This window comes from Hemibagrus wyckioides, linkage group LG09, assembly GCF_019097595.1.
Source record: "Hemibagrus wyckioides isolate EC202008001 linkage group LG09, SWU_Hwy_1.0, whole genome shotgun sequence".
NCBI lineage: Eukaryota > Metazoa > Chordata > Actinopteri > Siluriformes > Bagridae > Hemibagrus > Hemibagrus wyckioides.
Window position 1 is genome coordinate 21,155,657 of NC_080718.1, and position 22,057 is coordinate 21,177,713.

General features: G+C 37.5%; 1 protein-coding gene across 3 annotated transcripts in view; it reads right to left on the reverse strand.

The window, feature by feature from the left end:
* myt1lb (myelin transcription factor 1-like, b) overlaps positions 1 to 22,057 on the reverse strand; it is a 104,815-nt gene that overhangs the window by 77,916 nt on the left and 4,842 nt on the right. The window contains exon 3 of one of the 3 annotated variants that reach the window (XM_058400068.1): positions 14,219 to 14,263. The exons of the other annotated variants lie outside the window; for them this stretch is intronic. The gene's annotated coding sequence lies outside the window, so the exon portion shown is untranslated. The remainder of the gene's footprint in view (positions 1 to 14,218; positions 14,264 to 22,057) is intronic. 3 annotated transcript variants of the gene reach the window in all.

Consider the following 22,057-nt stretch of genomic DNA (forward strand, 5'->3'; position numbering starts at 1 on the left):
AGTTCCCCTGTGATGTCCTAGTCCTGTCTCCACCTTGTGTTTTGATTAGTTTGTCTATGTGTACCTTGTTATATCACATTATGTCTCATTGTGAGATCTTGAAATGATTCGTTGTTTGTTAAGTAAAAGCCTTGTTTTTTTCTTTGTGTGTGTGTCTCAAATACTTTTCAAACTCCATGTTGTCCTGGTGTGTATATCTGCTGTTTTTGGTTATTGATCCTTACATCATCCTTGTTTATTCTTCCTGACTGTATTTTAACCCCCTACACACACTATGAACTTGGATAATGATTCTTGTATCTTTCATTCTTTCACCACACTATATGATATAAAACTTTCTCAAATGCCTATAAGTCATTGGTATTTCTAAACTTGAAACCTTCATCCAATAACTGCAGCACAAGGATTAGAATTATTAACCAATAAGATCTTCTCACATCATTGACCATCTAGAATGAGAACAGAAATCCCATATCCCTGCTCTCCTGATCTGAGTCTGATGCAGACTATCATGCCTTGAAGGACTCAACCCCTTTAACCTCCAAACAAACATGCAGTTGTGGCTCTTCTGGGAACCAGAGAGACTTTACGTGGAACTGCCATCTGCCCGAAGCGCAATTACCTCACACTCTAGTAATCACCCGCACAATGCAAGGACAGCAGGGAAATTCAGGTGAGAAATGCCAGGCAGCAATCAGGCACTGCAATGGGAGAGCGAGGCCATTTTCTTTGATTTGCCTTCAAATGCAGGCGTCAGGCCCTTAATTATGAGCCAAGTGACGGGCCGGGCTGCTGAAAGCCTTATTATTCCAGCGAGCTGCGCTCAAATCAGTTTTGTATCGATGATCCTCAGAGAACAGGGAAAGTGATGGCTTGAGTCTCTGAAAAATAACAGAATGCACAGTAAGATAGAAAGAGAGAGAGAGAGCGAGAGAGAGAGCGAGAGAGAAAGAGAGAGAGAGTAAAGTGGCTTGACGAAGAAGGAATGAGCTAGAAAGGCAGTGTCCGACAGAAGCGAGCAGTAAGGGTGATTTATCTTTAACGCTGTACACACTAGAGATCCATCATGCTCTCTTACCAAATTCTGTAGGAAAACCACAAACATGGAGAGTAATGCTTCTTGAATTGACAAGGTGTTTACAATGAAATTAAACACTTGGGAAACTACTCGGGATTGTATCTTCGGGTTTGCAGACATATTCCCAATACACAATACGTAAAATGATAAAAAGTGCCAAGCAGCAGTAGCCACAGCTAACAAACCAGTGAAAAACTGTAGTCTAAATGATTTTTTCTGTCAACAGCTGAACAGTGTATATTAAAAGAGAAAGAAAGGATTTTTACACTTCAAATCCTCTTGTACACAACAACATAAGAAGTCTAGCTTTACACATCAGCGCCATTATGGTACCAAACTAGCGGCCTAATATTATCTACCTAGCAATTCTGGATAACATAAAATATCAGTAAACAAAAATGATGAAATATATTCACTGAAATCTAACAGCCATATAATTTGGATTCTCCATCTCATTGTTTAGCTAGCTGTATCAAATTTGCCAGATGGCTCGCTAGCTTCAGCTATGTAGTACAGATACAACACAGGATACTGAAGCATCAGAGGAACTTATCAACAAGAGCTTCTGTTTTAGCTATACAACTAAATGATCCCAAAAATCACGCTACTGTACACATTATGTGTTGTGCTATGTGTGGGTCCAACACAGCAAGCAATTAAAGATCAGAGCTGCAGTACAGATTTAGCAGATTGAACGCTCCAGCTAGCATCCGTTGGTTTGCAATAAACGCTTAATTCTCACAACACTTCTGTAATAATGAAGATGATTATTAACAACAAATTATTAGATATACTTCAAGACTTAAAGAATTGGACGACATCCCAAACTGAATACTGCTACACTAAACAGTATGTTAGCATACCGCTGTCAGTGTTTTTAGACACACTATTTAGTATGTAGTATGTGTTTTGTTATGAAACGTTGTTGATGTGGTTGATGAGTTTTCTATAACCGCATTATTCATCTTGTATATCAGACATAAGCTAAACCCAATAATAAAAGAATTTTTAATGTGTTGGTTTTTTTAACAAATAAAATTTCATAATTGTTATCAGTCATTATAATCATATGCTATATTTTTCTAGATTTTGTCTATTTATTTTTCTTTGTACAGCCATTTTATTTTACAGAAAAATCCCATTTTATTTCCCTTTTAATCTATTTTATTTATTTATTTATTTTACCCTTTTCTTTGGCTCTTTTTTATTTTTTTATCTATCTCAGGACTTTCATAAAAAGCACTGCTTTTCTACATGATCCCATATGTGACAAATAAAATTTGAGCTTTGAGTTGCTTATTTGACGTTTAACATAGAAGCAGTGTATGAAAGTAATGGATACTTTGCCGTCTGTGCTTCTCTATAACATGACATAAAGATGCATTTTTTGTATTATTAGTGTAGGGGGGGTGGGGGGTGGAAAGGGAATAATTATTATAATAAATGAGATAACAGGAAGTTAAAATTAAATGTGATGATAAACAAATAAAATTATTCTCAGTTGTTATTATTATAATTTTTGGGAAACCGTGGTAAAAGTGGAATTAAAAGCACTTGCCGAACCCTAACCCTAACCCTAGAAAAACAACCTTCAGGGTGTTAACTCTTGCTTAAGTGAAAATGCCTTCTTTACTTTTCAGCATTTCACTATATTAGTATGCTTATACATCCTTATACAGCCCCTACTGTTCAGTTTATTTCCAATGCCACCAGTAAAATCAGAAAAAAAACACGATTATCACCCTGCCCAAGAAGATTCATGGACACCCTACATCTCTCTCTCTCTCTCTCGCTCTCTTTCTCTCTCTCTCCCAGTGTGCATTCCATGAAGTTAGTTAGACAGACCGCTGCTTTTGTTAGCAAGAAGCCATTTTTAGTCAGGTTGGGATTCTGACTGTTTCTTGGCAACCATAAATCATAACCACTGGATAAATATACATAACAAGCGAAACGTGTCATCCTTGGAAACCCATATGCCAGGAGCTATAAACAGTGTAGTCAGCTGGGAGCCTCGTTCACTTGGGAGTCTCGCAAAGCAGGACAGAGCTCTGCGTTTTACACGGATCTGGCGTCTCATCCGTTCGCAAATGTCAGTGTTATGAATAGAAGTGTTGAGCTTGAGAGAAGTAGTTCCATGGCCAAGTTTTGGATTCTTCAGTAATGAAGCGAACAATGCATTGCTAATTTCTGCTTGTGTATCTAATAACCAGTGTCTCTACATCTCAGCATGTCGATCTGCATGTATGTGTTAGGATGAATGCATGGCTTGTTATAGTATGTGTCAGTGTGTGATTGCAACTGTGAGGTGTGTGCATGTGGTCCCTGTGTGTGTGCGTGTGTGTTTGTCCGTATATAACTACGTCCTGCTGGTAATGGCCCTGTGATGAGCTCTATTGTTCTGTGTGTGCTTGGCTGGGTCAGGCTGTAGGGAGCCAGATTGCTGCTGCTTCTGCAGCTCCAGCAAGATGCCTCACAGAATATCAATGACCCTGCGTGCAGACATGGCATCTAGTGCCCACTAAAGCCTGCAGGCTGTCTGCCCCCACAGAGCAGGGCACAGATACACGGGGCACACAACAACCAGACACAAAGCGTTGTTTATACAGCTTGTAAACCTTGGCCTGGTATTGATTGCAAAGTGTCATTTACCAAGAGCACACACCACATCCAGAGTAATTTGATTACAAAGTATATTTTGTAGTACAATTTTGTAGTGAGCTAAGAGATGAACCTAGAAAGGGCTTAAATATTTGACCTAATATATATGTGTGTGTGTGTGTGTGTGTGTGTATATATATATATGTGTGTGTGTGTATATATATAAATATATATATATATATATATATATATATATATATATATATATATATATATTAGGTCAAATATTTAAGCCCTTCATCTCTCTCTCTCTCTCTCTCTCTCTCTCTCTATATATATATATATATATATATATATATATATATATACATATCATGTTATACTTACTTTGGACATCTTTGATATTTTCTACGTTTTCTAATTTAATCCCATTTTTACTACAGCTGTTTTGGAAGAGGTTTTTTTTCCCCCTTTTATTTGCATAAAATGTGTGGAAATTGTATATTAATATATTCTTATATTAATATGTTTCCAACATTGTTGGAAAATGTTGAACATTTTGTTTTGTTTTGTTTGTTTAAGAAACTTTTTTTAATTTAATAAAAAAATAAATAAAATAAAATAAAAATAAAACTGAAGAAGATAAAAGGTTCAAATAAAAGGTTGCCATTTATGGAAAAAAAAACTTGTGTTAAAAAAAGCACTGTTAACTTATTTACTTCTTCTTCTTCTTTTTTTTTCTTCACATTTTTCAAGAAAAAATGCTGTATCTTTTAGACACTGTCAGTGAGAAGGTGGGCTAGAGTACTTGAGGAACCAATGCCTGAGGAAAAGGTCATTTTAAGTTGTATTTTATTTAGTTCATTCATAAGGTTGAAAACTGCATATGAAATTTCTAAAACCATCTTACATTTCTTCAATATGCAATTAAAAAAACCTAGGAAATAAAACTTATTCACTTGTATGCATTTACTTTCTGCCACATGTAATGTAACTACATGTTTTGTTTGCATTTGAAGTTAACACACTGGTCACTAGTTATGGTAGAAAGATGGGTAAAAAAAAAGTTGTACAAATTGTCAATAAAGTATACTGCAGATATTATATCAATTAAATATGACAGCTGCTTGTGCTGCATAACATATTTCATCTCATTTCTTTTAAGAAGCTGATGCAGACATATTCTTTCACAGGGGCATTTCAGGAAGATGAGTTAAACAGATTTCGTCATGTTGGGACAGCAGAATTGTCTATGTGAAATTAAAATAACAAGATCTCCCCTCATTATATAAACAGTATTAGCATAGGAGCATATTGTTTGAAAATGTTATGAAGCAAACCCAAATACCATATAACATAGTATCATAGGAGTTAATGTTTTTGTTTTTTTTCTTTTTTGCAATAACTCTTTATACCTGTTAATTGTAAGAAGTTTAAGCTTCAGGAGAAGGAGTCTAAAACTAAAGTGATGCCTTATAGGCAGTACAACTAAATGAGCTGTAAAGTGTAATTGAGGGTAGAAATGTTACTGCAGATCAGTGTTTACGGCAAAATTTGATATAAAAAGTTCAAAAGCACATGATTTAAAATGTCTCTATAACACCTTTTATAAGCCTTGAATCAATTCTACTGTAAACAAGAAAGTCCTCAAGAATGTTCATCCAAAGGCTGATAGGACAACAATAGAATAGAATAGAGTAGAATAGAAAAAATGAATAATATAAAATGTAATAAAAAGTTTAAAAAATAATAATAATAATAATAAATATAAAATCCCAAAAATAAAAAACATAAAAATCTATAAAATTATTCTGATTATTCTATGTTATATGTGATGATATTTTGATATTTAATATGATTTTATATTTATTTATTTATTTATTTATTTATTTTTAACATGTGCTTTGTATTAAGTCTCATGCTTTTAGGGATTCAACTACAGAGAACAATAGCAAGTTCTTGCTTCATTTTATCTCATGCATAATATTTTATATTGCACAACCACTGGTGACAATCCTACAACTATGCTACTTGTATTTTGAAAGAATTCATACTTTTATTTTTTTTTCTTAAATTGGATGTAAACTAGACAGGATCATAAAGCAGGCACTGTAGCTGAGGTTGATATGTACAGGAACAGAGTTGAGAGTTTGATAAAGCATTTGTGTAAAAGAAAAAGAAAAGAAAAGAAAAGAAAAGAAAAAAAAAGAAATCATGAATGAATGAAGATTCCTGAACATTGTCAGTTCGGTTATTTTATGTCATCACTGTTATAGAAATATAGAAATATAACGGAATTGAATATAATGGAAATATATGGTAATGTCATTAAAAAAACACAAAATAGATTGTGTGGTTAGATGTTAAGAGCATTTTATAAAGCAACGAGAAAGGAAATACACTGTATTAAGATATTTAACATAAATTTGATCAGTTATGTAAAAGTGCATATAATTATGTATTTAATACCCAGTAATTGATGAACTGACAGATCCCTTATGATATCTATTCCTTATATGAAGCAGTATGCTTTTCCGCAATCCTTTTTCTGAATAAAAAGTTGACCGAAAAAATGAAAGATATTTTTGTGCATATTGCCAAAAAAAGGCATCCATTTCCCATAATGACCCTAACACACATCTCTCTCTTCTCTCAACAACAACTGTCCACGCAGTAGTGAGAGAAAAGCAGTCATTATGAAAGGTTGGTGTGAATTAATGGGTAAAACTCTTTTGTTCTCACATAGCAGAGCCAAACGCATTAGGGACTACCCGGTGCCAGCAGATACATTTGTCCCTCCTAAGAGAAAAGAAGGGATGTCTGGATGCAATGACTGGTTTCTTAATCTGCCCTGATTGTATGGCAGGTTGAAATTTTGTGTAAGGAACAGTTTCCATTCACCAGCCCTGCTGCTAGAAACCAACATATTACTCAGATGTTTACTTTTGTTTAAGAATAACCGTGAATGAAAACGACGGAGCGTGTTATTATAGAAAGCTTGTGCGTGTCGTTATTAATGTTTTATTTATCATGAAGAACTTTGTGAAGTGACATACAGGCGGAGATCCTGACCGTATGATATTCCAGGCTGATTGTATATACCGTAATGGCCCTTATTGTTTAATATAGTGTAAAATAAGAGACCTGAAATGATGAAATAAATATGAATCTGATTCATGAAACAGTCGTAAAGACTGTGATTCGAGCATAACTGATGAATCAGCTTCAGCTACATGGGCCTAAGCTCCCGTTCACTAATCCTTTATTTGTGTCAAATGCATGCGACACGCCCCAATTTATACTCATATGCATTTAATTTGCATGAACTATACCAATAATTTCTACAGGTTTTGCAGCAGTGAGCCAGCAAAAGCGAAGCATTCGGCAGACTGCAGTTATCTACTACCCAAGGAAAGAAATCGAAGAAGCAGGAAAAATAAGTTTCACTGAAAATTCATTGTATTAGAGATGCCCGTGTCTCTTATGATATTCTGTGATATTCTTCTTGTAAAATGAAATCAGCAGGAGAAAGAAATCAGGGAACATTTTCAAAAAAATTATTTGTTTCACTGATATTAATAATAATGATATTTGATGTTATCAACAATAATTAACCTCCCATTAAAATATTAAAGGCTCAGTGCAGCTATAGGGTTTTTGTTTACTTGTTTTATTTTGCTTTGATTTGTTTTGTTTTTTCATTGTTTCGTTATGTTTTGCTTTGCTTTATTTTTGTTTTGTTTTCTCACTTTGTTTATCTTAATTTTGTTATTCATTGCTTTGCTTTATTTTGCTTCATTTTTATACTTGTTTTGTCACAATTATCATTTTATTTGGCAAATGATTGGCACCGAATAATACATAATATAAAAAACAGAAAATGTGCTCACGGCTTTTTTTATTTAATATATATATATATATATATATATATATATATATATATATATATATATATATATATATATAAAAAAGATATATATATATATATATATATATATATATATATATATATATATATATATATATATATATATATATATATATATATTACATTTATGGTATAAGATACATTTGGACATATATATATATATATATATGTATATATATATATATATATTTCATGTCGAAATGTATCTTATAGCATTAATGTAAAATATATGACATTATTTATAAATGTTATATAGAGGTTTGTAAAGTCATTAAAAAATTATTGTCTCCTATTACAAATAAATTATCTTTTTCAGTGGTGCGTTGTAGCGCTTGTACCTTTAGACCAATTGCTAGCATGCCTCTTAAAATGGAGACTGAAGAAAGCATTTATGAGACTTAAGTGCACCTCCTGCGGTCAATAAAAAAAACTCACTGAGCGCACAAATCTGTGAAGGTGTTAAACACAGGCTGGCATCTAAAGAGGTGTGATGGTAGAACAGCATCGGTTTGGGCTCATAAACAGACTGAGCATCTCAGACAGATGGGCATCATGCCTATTCTCCAAGTAAGTGAATTAGATGGGCATCAAGCCCACCTGCAAGCAGCCTAGACAAACAAAGACACAAAGACACATATGTGACAGTCCTATCTTTGGCTAATGCTTCAGTCTATGGGGATAATTATACAGAAAGTAAAATGGATACAAAACGAAATGCAGGCATAAGAACATTTCTAAATTTCATTAAAAATGCACAGCCAAAAAGTGTGTAAGGATAATATAATAAGCACGTATTTTAAACTCCAGGCATCATCACTACCTCGCAGTAAGAGCATGAGTAAAGCCTGTTGAAAAGCATTATTAGCTAGTATTAAATCTCTTGCTTGCTGTTCTGCATAGAATTTTTGGTCATGTGGTCTAGAGCTCATTTGCAAGTGTGCGTGTGTGAGCTCACGTGTGCGTTTGTTTGAATGTGTGTGTGTGTGTGTGTGTGTGTGCGCGCACGACTGGGCTCAGGTGGAAAGCAGACTCTTGAGGAAGTCAGCAGATGGAGGTATGAAGAAGCTTCATGCCCTGCAGCATAGCTTCCTACACACTAGAACACACATGTTAAACACACGTCTGTCTGCAAACCCTTGTGTGTGTGTGTGTGTGTGCGTGTTCTACTGACCATGTGTACACTGAAAACTGCATATACTGGCTTCCAAATCAGATTTCTCCTTATCATATCATGTTGCACGATTACCACAATATGTCTCTTAATGGAAATCTAGCATCCTAGATGTTAGCATTCTAACATCCAGATGTGTGCATGCAAAACCTTTCTTTCTTTCTTTCTTTCTTTCTTTCTTTCTTTCTTTCTTTCTTTCTTTCTTTCTTTCTTTCTTTCTTTCTTTCTTTCTTTCTCTCTCTCTCTCTCTCTCTCTCTCTCTCTCTCTCTCTCTCTCTCTCTGTCATGCTATTTTTCCTAAAGGTAGAACAGCAGACAGGACAACCCACATCTCCATGGTTATTGGCTCCCCTGGCACCCAAACACACACACACACACGCACACACACACACACATGCAAACTGGCACTCCTGTACACACACCATAAGACACCCACGCTCTTGAATGCACAACCACAGACTCTCCTCCTTACCATTGGTTGGAATCCACCTCTTGAATCATCTTACATGACTCCTGTCTCTGACTAAGTCTCCACACCTCGCCTTATCTCGACTCACGTCTCCACCATAACTCCTCACATATTCCCGGGCGAAGAGTCACATCTCCACAGATCTCCACATATCTCCTCATGTCTTCACATATTTCCTCACACCTCTTAATGTCTCCACATATCTCCAAACATCTTCTTATGCCTCCACACATCTGCACAAATCATCCACATCTCTACACATCTGCACAAATCATCCACATCTCTACACCTCTGCACAAATCTCCACGTCTCCTCAAGTCTTCACGTATCTTCTATAAAATAAACAAATGTGAGACTTCTGAATGTGTTCTAACAAATATAGATACAAAAAGGAAGTCAATGACCTAAAGCCCTAAACCTGACCTAAACCACTCACAAAATAATACATACATAAATAAATATGATAAAATATTACTAGGTGGCAATTATTGTCAAGTATAATTAACAGTGCTCTGATTTGGGAATGTGATTGTTGCTTACAAAGATAGATCCCTAGCTTCTTCAGTCACATCAGACAGAAAGCTTGCCAGAAAGTTCCACATGGTATCCGGTAGAATCCACTTCGAAACTAGAGTGAGGTAGATGCGGTTGAGAAAGTTCAGTAATTGTATAACACAGTGTTTGGTAAATTGTCGTATGTTGTTATGAAAAGAGTATTTCCTTTTTCTAACAGGCATGTTGTTATTTCATTGTTTTCCAGTCTTTCTGGGGCATTGTGACATGGTTAGCATCTAATAAGAGCCTTTAAAACATCGATGACAACAACAACAACAAAATCAGTTCGGTCTAGACCCACCCACTTCAGCATCAAATCTGAATCTGTCGTTATCTTTATGGAGCTGTAATATCTGCTGGATGAGTTGAGAGCTCTGTATGTCCAGTTTGTCTGCTCTCACCACCTCTCCAGCACACTGCAGTTTGCAGTTTTGCCACTCTCACTCGTCCAAGTGTCTGGAGCTGTGCCTCTAGCCAAGTAAACAGCCCTGGGAACGGCCGCGATGCCCCATCAAAACAGCTTCAGCCTCAATTACGCCTCATCTCAATCATCCCCTCTTTCAGTCACACTCACACTCACACACACACACACACACACACACCCTGGCAGCTTTGAAGCAGGCTGAATGGAGTGCTGTCATGCTGCTGCTTTGTGCCTAGGCTCCTATTATTGTTTCTATTACCAGTTTTGTTATCATACAGTTAAAGATATCACCCATCAACCCATCTTCCCCTGCACCCTTCCTGTCCCATTTTCCTCTCCCTGAGAAGCTTCCTGTGAGTCTTCAGCATGGAAAAAACAGTTCCTTTTCCCAACCTAGTTTTGCTTCTATTTTATCTATTTTTTTCAGTCCTGGCAAAGTGCACGGTAAATTCCATGTGGCTGTTGTAGACAAACAACCCTCACTAAATCACATGCAGCAGTCAAGTGTTTTAATTGCCATGGAGTAAAATATCGGCTAGATCCTTTGTCTGTTCTGAAAGGAGCAGGTAAATTCACATACGCTATTTCTATAATGAGACATAGGGTTTATCGAATTATGCACAATCATGTGTAATTTGTGTAAAAGGTAGCAGTCCTTGTGGGGATAATTTGCGTTTAATACTGGAGGAGAATTGTATTGGCTGAGGTGGCAGAAACTGGCTACCCTGATACCTCAGATTCGCTTGAAAAAATAAACACAACAACAGCCAAAGGTTTCCGTGATTTCCTGTATTTCGTTATCAGTATTACGCTCCACAGAGAACCAGTTCAGGATCATTAGTTCTCTGGCAACCACTGTACCCTGAATTCCGTGTTTTGATTTTTCACATAGATCTCACATCTCAGAGCGGATCCTCCTTTGAGGCCACTAGTTATTAGGTATAAATCCACCAGTAATCACTGGCAGTGATAGTTTTCCAAAGGTACAATGGCCCTGTAAAACAACAACAACAGCACAAAAAATAAATAAAAAAAACAGTCTCCTGGCTATTGTGTTTACTCTCCCACTCCTGCACAGAGATAAAACAGAGCCACATCCCTCAGTAATCCCTTCAGAGGATCCTCTTTGCTCATTAAGGCTTCCTTTGAAAATGTGGAAGCTTGCTTATATTCAGTGTCAAACCCACTGTCTGCTTCTGCTATTAAAGATGCAATCTGTGTTGCTCTTTGTTTGCTTGCCTGTTTCTCTCTCTCTCTTTTGCCTTTGTCCAAATGTAGAGGTGGGTTTCCATGCTTCAAAAGCGTCCCTTCTCATCAAACGTATGACTCTGTGTGCTCTGCATGCCCCACATTGGTATGTGTACCCAGGGTATGCCCTTTTAGCTGTTAGATGCCTGGGAGGCAGAATAGCAAAAATCAAAAAATGGGGACTGGCAGTGCCTTCAATCATGCCACAGGCTGCCAGTCACACTTCAGGAAAGGAGTTAATTGTCATATACGCACATCTGTCTCTCTCTTTGTTTTCTCTTCCAGTAATGTGCTAGCAAGCCACAATTATGAGTCTCTGACAGACAACTGGAGAATATGAGTCGAGCAGATTGGTGCCAAGGTTTTGAGTTTCTGCCAGATCACCCTTAGGGTAAATAGGGCATCAGGGGCAGGAGGCTGGCACCAACCAGTCACACAGAGCCCCATCACCAGAGACAAAAGCAACACAAGGGAGTCCTCATCAGTCTTTGTTTATGGGGTTAGCGTCATCTGGCATGGTACACTACAACAAAGAATTATTGCACCGCTGATTTGAAGATTTCACTGAGCGAATAAAAGTGGTCTGTGAGCTGAGTCAATTATGAAATATTTAGTCTCTTGATTCTATACAGACCAACACCACCACCAGTGCAGTCTAAGATTAGTACTGAAATGGTGTACCATTTGGAGCAATGACTCAGAGGAGCTGTCCAAGGTCCTTAAATCATCTCTTCTACTGACTATTAGAGGTTGAAAATTCCAAGGAGCCCTTTAGTTCTGGAGTATCTCTATAGCCTTGGCATGAAGATAATTTTATTTGAAGCATCCAGTTGTTCATTGGGTACAAATAAACAACAAATAAGCAAATAAACAGTAACAGCTCTCATAGTGTACTATGACTTAGATCCAGAGTCTATGAACCAACAACTGTTTCCATTTTCTCTGTATTAGACAAGACATTCGAAACTAACTAACACCAAACTAAAATAAAATTTAAAAAAACACAGAGCATGAGAAAAACTTTCGCATGAGGTTAAAATGAAAATTCCATCGTTCCACTCTCAAAAAAGGGTATATTTCCTTGTCAGTGAGGTGGTTCCTTCAAGCGTACACCTTTTGTGCCGTTAGCATGTAACAGTGACATATGATAATGTGAATGTAGTTTACCTTTAGAAAATAACTAAAGGTATTCGAATGAACATTAAGAGACATTTTTTGGCTTTCAGAATAATTACACTCGATGCACAGTTCCAGGAAAGATTCATACACTGAAGGTTGAAAACATGTACCCTTGAGGAAACCACTCTAGTGACAAAAAATATAGCTTAGTACCATTTTTTTCCTAGGGTTGTACCACAAAAGGCTTTTTATTTTTGAGCTGTGGTCCCCTAAAATCTTTTGATGGTCTCAGTAACCAGCAATTTGAACTGAAAAGGTGCTTTGGCAAAGATCATGTTTGGATAACATGGATTAGTACACAGATTTTAAAAGATTTTTTTAAAGTGCCTACACCAATTTAGCCAAAGTAAGACCCCCTTACTAAGCAGCCACAGTACCTTTTGATTAGAGCACATGCTGCCCCAAAATGCTGCCTATCGGAAACCTGTCCATCAGGTGAAATACACTGTTTCTCTTACTCAATAGCAAAATGAAATCCTGCACCACTGCTCAGACATGTGAAAGATCTCAACACCTGCTTTAGCAGTAAAGCAAATAACTACTATTGAAGTCAGTGACAAGAATTCCACCTCAATACAGTACAAGGCATCCAATCTTTCATCCAATAACAATCGTCGAGACAGCTAGTGGAGAGAGCCCAAACACATCATTGCCATTCAGCGAAGATGGACGGCATCCATGGATGCTCCCTTTCCTTCTCTTCCTCCATTCTGAGTGAGCGACAGATGATTGTGGCTTGCCATCACAGTCATTTTAATCAGTCTTTTCACACTTCATCAGGAATTCATTGCTCGCTTTTAAAAACATTGTTTCTGTCTATTATCAGCAGAGAACATAACGCTTCATTATACATGCAGAGTAGCTCTGCTTATTCATGTGAGTCTGGATGAGATGGTGAGGACTTGAGGCTTGGATGCACACACACACACACACACACTTCCAAACATGTTCAGACATCTTGCTACAGTTAAAAGTAAGACTTCTTAGGAAATTAACCTATTAATTAGAGATGGCACTGATACCATACCCAAAATATCAGGGGGAAAAACTGTAAAATCTGATCGTCTAACAAATATAGCATTAGCAGTTTTTTTAGAATCGATTTTATTGCAACAAACTCTGATACTTTATTATATTTATTACTATTTGTAAGTGTTTTAGTGTTTGTGTTGAACTGCTGTTGTTAAGCTGCTCTTTCATATAAGTCATGTCAACACTTTTAAAGCTTTGTAGTTTTGTTGTTTTATTTAAATATCAGATGAGCCAGTATCAATATCTGCCAGCACTCAAGGTTTTAGTGTAGGTGTTGGTATTGTTATTGGGGAAAAGAAACAATGATATCATGTCATCTCTACTTTTTAAAAAAAAAAAAAATTCAAGATTTTTTTATAGTTATATAGTTATAGTTATTTTTAAGTATAAATGGGGAAGATAAACGCAAAATTATTGTGTACATATGGCTATGACTGTATCATGAACCCTTGAATCTACAAGATATAACATTCCAGCCAATCTTCCTTGTCGTTACTGTGACAGTCATGAATGTGTTGCGTGCTGTCCTTACTCACAAGCAGAGCTTGTGGAGGCACCAAGAGGTCAGCGTAGAGGCCAGACTGTGAGTCATACAGACAGAGAGAGAGCGTGAGAGTGAGAGAGAGACGGAGCAAGAGAGACAGAGAGAGAAAGTGAGAGAGAGACATAGAGAGAGAATGTCGTTCAGTATCAGCTTCTGACAGACGCATTCTGCATGACAGGTGTGGCCCTGCAGTCACGCAAGCCATGCAGGGTAAAGCGGAGCAACACAGCACCACGCACATGATTGACACTTACAGCCAGCCAACACCAGCAGTACCAGAGGGTGGAACCACATCCTCCACTGCCTCCACCACCGCAGTGTCACAGCAGGAGCAGTCAGCCATAAAATGCATTTGTACAGGACGGCTAGTCAACAAAATGCCCCCGTACAACAAGACTGTGTTCTCTAATCTAGGCCACAGTGCATAGTCTACTGCCTATGATACATGAGCTTGTTTAGCAGTAAAAAAAAAATGCAACTTGAATATTGGGAATGTCTCTAAGATGCTTGCAGATACTTGATTGCATTTAATCAAGTCAGCTATGATATGTGATAGTGCAGAAAAAGGAGGGAAATGGTGGCATTTGGTGCAAAAGTCTCTAGTATCAGGTACTTTCAGAAGCACAGGGTAGTACATGTAACTAAAGTACTAAAGAAATATCTCAGGAAAATGTATAGTGACTTATTTCAATTTACTTGTATAGCGCTTTTAACAATGGACATTTTCTCAAAGAAGGTTTACAGAAGTATAGAAACATAGAAAGTTTAAAGGTAAGCTACTATTTATCTCTAACATTTATCCCTAATGAAGGAAGAAACCTTGAGAAGAACCAGACTCAGAAGGGAACCCATCCTCATTTGACATCATTTCTATCTCTTAACACTGTTGAATTCTCGAATCTTATTGATCAAAAAGGCGATGACAAATTTTTATAACAGGGGATCTGACAGTAGTTTTGGCTGCCAGACAAGCTACAGCTTTTTATCACTGCACTTGTTCTAACACGTTGAATTTTTACATTCATAGTGAAGTGTATCATGGACACAACGCATAATCTGAAACTAATATAGCTTACACATGTTATACAACAAGAAGAATATACAATTGTTGATGTTAATAATGAAATTTTCTGTAAGCATATAATTATTTTAACATTTACAAAAGGAGTCTCCAGAGTCAGCGCTTTGTAACAGTCAGGCTTGTTTTCTGCCAAAAGGAAGATCGTCAGTTGAGAGATTTTTCCAGTCTCTTGTTAACATTACAAACTGCCATTTTGTTTGATTAACTATAACCTAAAGAAGCAGCTGTTCACAGCTGCTATAAAGTAAGTGACAACAGGAACTATCTTTTCTTGTGGATGTTTCATTAACATTTACTGTAAGTAGAACCAAAAAGAAGCATGGCGTGCTTAATAAATAATTAATAAACAAAACATTGTAATTGTTGGTAAATCACTGGTGTGTTTTATTCCTTACAATCACACATCGCTCTGATGTTTCACTACATGCATTGATACAGGGCAATGAGACTGAAAGACTGAAACTGGGAAAAATGGTGCTAGTAAACACTTTTATAATTACAGTTACGATTAAATAAAACCTTTAAATTTTAATAATCTGTTAGCATAACCTGTGGTCCATAATCTATGATTTTGTGGTAAAATTATTCATGTGCTTTAAGAGAAGAAGTAGTTCATCATAACTACACAATGCAAGGTAACTCTTTTTACCAGAGGCCAAAAAATAGATTTTGCTCCTGTTTTGGTTGTGCCCATGTTCATCATGTCACACTCCACAGTGGTGCTTAATGGCTCATAGGAAAGTAGAAACTCAGGGTTTAATAATCTGTAGTCTTTCATGAGTATTTTTCTTTTTACCTAGCCTGCTAGGGGCAACATATTCATAGAAGAGTTACAAAAAACAAAAACGATTCGTTTTTTTTTCTCACACAAATAGTAAGTAAATGATGATATCAAACCCACTTCTGCTCTCTGAGATGCCCCAAGTGCTAGTTTGTAAGCATCTAAAATGTGAAGGTAATCTTCAACCCCTAAAATTTTGCATAAGGTTTTCCCAAAACATCTTACACTGAAAGCCAGCAATGTCAACAGTTTTATATCAGTCTTTTATACTAATCTGTTCATGCTAATGTCCAATACTGATGTCGATTCCCATATATTTTTATACAGTATTTATCGAGCCATTGTGCACCCCTTCATGCTTAAACGTATCCATCTAGGGCCCCATCACCCCACTGCCTCAGACACCGACACTGGAGAGCCGAGGGCTGGGGATGTCTCACCACAATCCTGACTACAGAGCAACTAAAACCTGCAATCAGAAACGGCTTTAAGGGATAACGTTACTGCCATTAGTGAAGTGAAGGGGGAAAAAACAAAGGGATTGTGAAGTATTGTTCAAGCATCCTCTACTGAAGACAGCTATATGAAATATTCATTAAGAACATCTACACATGGTGTGGAAAACATAAGAGATCCCAAGCTTTTATGGCATGTGAAGCTACTCTGCTTTCCATTTGCTCATAAGGAAGATGCTGGCATGATTATACAGTACCTTACACAGTTATTCAAAACTCACAGCAACCGTTCCTAACACATCTGGCTTTGCATTTCTGCAAACATATGCCAAGTAGTAATGAGCTCTAAAATGCGAACATTACTTATAATGTCAGAACTATACAAATGGGAGATTCTGTATTTTGCCTTTACACCAAGCCTGGCTTTCCTGCACTGAAAATACGGTGTGTCAATAATTATTTCATTCTCAATTCTTTCCTTGCACAATTAACCACCTATTCGTGTTGCACTACTGCCATTTTTTTGTCCATAAACTCCTGACACAGAGTGCAATTTCTCAACACTGGGCTCAGGCAGGGGAATGATTAGTGTCTTACGCAAGACGGAAATGAGCTCGCCACGCTTTGCTGTACTGAGCTATTTTGGAACTGAACATAGCAGAAAACGTTGGGCAGCACTAAAATAACTGGGTCAGAGCCGAGCGGGAGAGCACCTTCATCTCGGATTGGGCAGAGAAGATACAGAGAACGGACACAACACACAAACTACTCAGCAGAGTACCTAAGATTAGATACAATTACACAAAATGGCTGAAAGTTTTAATAATAGTAGAAGTATTGCATTTGCGGAGAGCTATTTTCATGCATGGAAGCTAGCTGAATTAGGACTGGGTTGTTGTTTTTTTTTTTTCAGTGTTGTTTAATATGGTGTTGGATTACATTTCTTTTAGGGCTACAGGGCAAACAAAAGGGCTGACTGCGTGGAGGTGGAGTGTGCAGTGGGAGTGTGATGGAGGACAGCGGTAGCTCCTGTAAGTAGGGCAATTCCGGCCTGCACCTGGCGGGCTCACCCTCCTCCTGCAAAAACCGCTGACGATGCACCCTTGGCTCTGTATTTCGTCTCCGTGCCTCTCTCTCTGTCTGCTTTGGGCTTATTTTGGTCCTTGATATTTGCTTTGTATGAATGCCCTGTGTGTATATATAAGATTACTTCCTCTGAGCGGGTAATTGTGTTACCGTATGATATCTTTTATGCAATCTGCCATCTACTCCAGACAGGAGATAGTGTTTGTGAGCCTGTCAGAGCGCACAGCCAAAGCACGGTGGGTGCAAATGTCTCTGTTTTTGTTGTGTATTCCTGCGCTCAGGTCTATAGTCAGGAGAGCTGACTCAGTGGCAGAGGGCAGAACATGAGCCCTTTGCTGCCCTGGAGGGAAGCGATAAACTGATTCATTAGCTGGCCTTATGACAGAGCACCTGCTTACACCTTTCTGTCTGGACACTGCAGGTCATCTAGGGCAGCCTGAGATGCCTGAACAAAACACAACCACACACACACGCACACACACATGTACACACACTGTCCATGTCTACGCATTTATTGTCTAATTAAGCAAATGTCTTGACTAGGCTATTCTCATGCTTCGGAAAGTTGATCATCACACTCCGGGTTGTCAACTTTGTACAGTATCCAAGTGTCTAATTTGCCAAAGTGTGTAAAGTGGGCCTTTTTCAGACTTTGAGACCACAGTGAATGAGTTTGCTCTGATCCCAGTATTGAGGCTGTGTGATTGTGGTCACCCAGGTGGCAAATGAGTCACTTTAACAAATGTCAAAATGCAGCTGTCAGACCTCCCTGAAAGGCAAATGAAAAGAGCAGAAATGAATCAATATCTAAAAGTAATCCTGTTCGCACCTAGACGGCTGTTCTCGCCTGCAACAACAACAAAAAAAAAGTTCTGACACGGTGAAAAGACATGCAATCAACAATAAGTGCGCGCCACTTATCGTTGTCTGAAATATGTCAGTGTTTGGAATGTTGCATTCATCTGAATGTGCAGACTTCAGATCCAAAATAAAACAGCTTCACCTTTATTGGACAAAAGAGCACAAATAACATTTATTATTGATATCAGCCAGTTTGATGTCTCCAAAGTACAAAAAAATGATTTTTTTAAACAATAAAACTATTTTTGTAATATCGAACACCTGCAATTTCTGCAGCATTTGCCTCAATCCCCGTTAGACCTGACATAACATAACATAACATACAAATCAATCCAGACAGCCAACAACGAGGCTGACTACTTTGATTTCTTAAATATTTATTGTATTGTTTACAGAGTTTTCGTTTTGTAGCGCATCTGCTTCACTGTAGCTAAGGTATAGATTTTGTCTTCTGCAAAATATCCAGTTTTATCAGTTCAAGAAGTAAAGGTTTTCGCAAAGAACATCGAGTGGTCTTTTGTTCCTGCTCCAGTCCAGTGTCACTTGCCATTATCAATTATCCATTAGGCAGTGAAATACTCTGACAATATTGCAGGAATGTGACCGGAACATTTTACAGTGATTTAAACAGACAAATCTGATTTAAAGAGCAGGCATAAATAAGAGACACGCGCCCTCACCAATGTGCCTGATGAATAATGGATGTGTGTTTTGTAATCATTTTCCAATATTGCGCTGCTTTTCTCAGCTCTGCTTGGGGAGGATTATTTTTGCCTCCGCTTCACTTTGTATCTCCCTCTCTCTGCCTTTTTTTTTTTTCCGCGCTGAGACACGTACCACAAATGTCATCGACACCAAAACGAGGAGGTTAAAAATCCAGCTGGGACTCTCAAATGAGGATTTCTAAAGAATCCTGTGATGTCTTTATGGCTTCATGAGTGCCTTCTTCCCCTCTGGAGGGTGTGGATGGATGGGGGAAAATGAAAAAAAAGGGGGATTGCAGAGCTAAAATAATAGACAAGTCTGTTTCTGCAGTTGTAGATGAAGATGGCGGTGCCAGCGTCTGAGCTGAGTGCTAATGACAGATGTCAGTACGTGTGAGGCTGGCAGGAGAGAAGCTGATGGCTGCGTGCCATGCTCATGATGTGGTGATAATAGGGGCTGCAGGTCACATGACTTTTTACCAGGGATGTGTGCTCCCAGCCGGTGATAACAACTTTGGATGTGAAAAATCCTCCACACAGCATCACAGTTTGAAACGAGTTATAGGAGCATTGTCTAAAATGGAGCAGAAATCTTTAGAGCGAAAGGCCTCGCGTTCATTACAGACAAAATCCACTATAATAATTTCACATACGATTCTGATACGATTTCTATTCATACGAATATGAATTTATAATCAATATGTAATACCCTTAATGAAACATGTGAGAAAATTCCATGTAGATGAAACCCCATGGTTGAAATGTGGCATGTTGGCATGTTGAAACAAATAAATCATGTGCATAGATCATGATCAGTGTAAATATAACCGAATAATGTAAACAATAATAAAATGAATGAAAATAAACAAGTCTTGTGAAAAATGACCAAAAATATAATATTTAAAATAAACAAATCATGTGGAAAAAAAAATAAATAAATATGTGGAAATTGTGTAACAAATCATGTTAACATACTGTAAATCATATGTAAAAATAAATAAATAAATAAATGCAAACAGAAATATTTGAAAAGACCATGAAAATAAACAAATCATGTGGAAAAAATATGTTAGATTACATACAAAATTTGTGGAAACTGTGTAAAAAATAATGTCAACATACTGTAAATAATATGTAAAAAAAAAATGTAAACAAAAATATTTTAAAAGGGCATGAAAATAAACAAATCCTGTGGGAAAAAAAACACCAAAAAAAATGAATATGAAAAGAAACTGATCATAAGGAAAAACAGTAAATGATTCAGGGCGTAAATCACATGCATGCCCTGTGTAAAAAATTGAAATGAAAACTGATTAATCATGCACAAAAATCTTTGTTCTGAAGTTCACATGTGAACCATGTGACTGTTCTAATATTAAGTTCATGTGACGCTTCTGCCTGCTATAGAAGCACCAGCAAAGGAAACAAAGCTCAGCACCAACACTGATCAGAACAAGATACTGCTTATAGCAATGCTCAGGTCATACAGAAATCTAGAACCTTTATGAAAGCTCTGGTCATTGAGGTGTTTGTGGAAACCATACCAGGTAAAAATCTTGCTGTGATTCACCCTTCACACTTCACTATCACACGGCCACAGAGCGGATAAGTCAAGCAAATCCCCCAGTTTCCCAGCACTGTGCGATTGGGAATGTGGTGGTAGCCAACGCAGGTGAGCCTTCTGTGTGTGTGTGTGTGTGTGTGTGTGTGTGGAATGCCTGTGGGGGCTTGTTATGGCACAAGGTGAGAGCGGGTATTAATCAGCCTCCTCTCCGCTCTCTGCACTTCCTATTATAGCCCCGCACCCAAGTCCAGATTGATTTTTAATTGTCCGCGCCGTGTGGATATACATCATGTTCTCCCTCCGCAGATTGGCATCAAGTCGACGGCTCTCTTTTGTCGAGGAAGAACGAATAGAGGAGAAGTTTTAAGGGTGTGCACGGAAAGCATGGACTCAATCATTCATCTGGCCTTCACGCTTGGAAACCGATAAGTATCAGCGCCTGAGCTCGGATAACCCGCTCCCTCCCACCGGAACAGTAAATATTGACACTCCATCATTTGATTTTGAGGATTGAGACTCCTTTATTTCCAGCCTTTCACTGATTTAATGACTTGAAGCGCTCTACTGTGTTTTGACTCAGGAAGCCAAACACTCAGTTATTTAGGACTACAAGATACCTAAATTAAATCACTACAAAATTTTACCATTTTCTTCTTTGTAGATAATAATATTTGCAATTTCATTTTCAGTCCATAATTTGTAAAATGCTTCCTATAAATGCCTTTGTGATATATCTACTCAATACCGATACTGAACATCTTTTTAAAGCGCAGTAATGTTTGACTTTATAGTATACAGTTATAAAAAAAAGAGTAACAATTTATAATCACACTATCCGACGATCAAGGACTCCTTATTGAGTCTAGTTCCTCACAAGCATTCTTCTTCGTGTTGTCTCTCTGGCTTGCCCGTTATGGATCTAAATCTACGTCCAGGTTTCTGTACAGCTGTTTTGGGACAATATCTTCCCTATCTATACATCTGTACAAACAAAATGAAATTGAATTAAATGTTAAATGTGTCCTCTGTCTACAAATGGGATTTATGTGAAGGACACTTGAACAGTAAACATATCCTAAACTGATTTTCTATTTAAAACCTCTGGGTCTCAATTGCTAGGCAACTAGGTAACAGTCATGAACTCAAGGTGCGTGGTAGGGCTGTGATCAAGACCACCTTTGTCAAGTCCAAGACCAGGACTAGCCGAGACAGATCGAGTCCAAGCGAGATGAGTCAAGATTAAAAATGAAAACAATCAAATCCTTTCCCTAAACAAGGCCATAGTTTAATTTTATACAT